The sequence below is a fragment of the Hyla sarda genome, chromosome 8 (assembly GCF_029499605.1).
Source record: "Hyla sarda isolate aHylSar1 chromosome 8, aHylSar1.hap1, whole genome shotgun sequence".
NCBI classification, from domain to species: Eukaryota; Metazoa; Chordata; class Amphibia; order Anura; family Hylidae; genus Hyla; species Hyla sarda.
The window spans coordinates 58948057-58949049 of NC_079196.1; the positions used below are offsets into that span (position 1 = coordinate 58948057).

General features: G+C 37.7%; 1 protein-coding gene across 1 annotated transcript in view; it reads right to left on the reverse strand.

The window, feature by feature from the left end:
- Positions 1-312: 312 nt before the first annotated feature.
- Positions 313-993, reverse strand: part of EVX2 (even-skipped homeobox 2) — a 6014-nt gene continuing 5333 nt past the window's right edge. The window contains exon 3 of the mRNA XM_056534757.1: positions 313-993. This exon is cut by the window's right edge and continues 1182 nt beyond it. The gene's annotated coding sequence lies outside the window, so the exon portion shown is untranslated.

Consider the following 993-nt stretch of genomic DNA (forward strand, 5'->3'; position numbering starts at 1 on the left):
ATAGATATGAGAGATAGATAGATATGAGATAGATATGAGAGATAGATAGATAGATAGATAGATAGATATGAGATAGATATTAGATAGATAGATATGAGATAGATAGATATGAGATAGATATGATAGATATGAGAGAGATAGATAGATAGATATGAGATAGATAGATATGAGATAGATATGAGAGATAGATAGATAGATATGAGATAGATAGATATGAGATAGATATTAGATAGATAGATAGATAGATAGATAATAGATAGATAGATAGATAGATAGATAGATAGATAGATATTAGATAGATAGATAATAGATAGATAGATAGATAAACAGATATTCGCATTTCGTTGTGGCCCAGAACGAGCATGTACAAGTTCTCTGTGCTGCTGCAGCCCTGGAGAAGATCTCATTATGTGAGGAGTGAAGCGGCTCTGCGGGGAGCATTATGGAAATCTGTAGGTTTGATTTAATGAGGCTTGTTCACACTAGTGGAATATCAACTTTAAGGAGAAAAGTCTGCCCGGGGTGTCCGAGCATCCAAAATGAAAATTGCCAATTTTGATGATAGGAGCTGAGCTTTCTTCAGCGAAATCGCTTCAGGTAACGGATGTAGCATTAAATAACATACATCCTATGCCCAAAGAACCATGTTTTATGTACCAGGCCTCTTATCTGTCTCTCCTAATGACTTCCCTTAGCGGGTTGTTAGTACTTGACAGCAGGTCTCTATGCGGGGAACTTTCCACCAATTCTACATTCAAAGGAGGTCCATCAGAGAACATGATTGGCAATTTTCGTCATAATCTACACATTATTAGCATCAGAATTGACATGGCAATAACACTGCTAGTTTGTGATGTGCTTTCCAAAGTTCAGGGAACTCCCTGCAGGAACTGGGGTTTGGGAAAGCAAATTTGTGTCACCCAGTGGTAACTTGGCAAGGCGAATACACCTCCTCATGTTACCAGGGGATATCATTAATCATTTTATACCCAG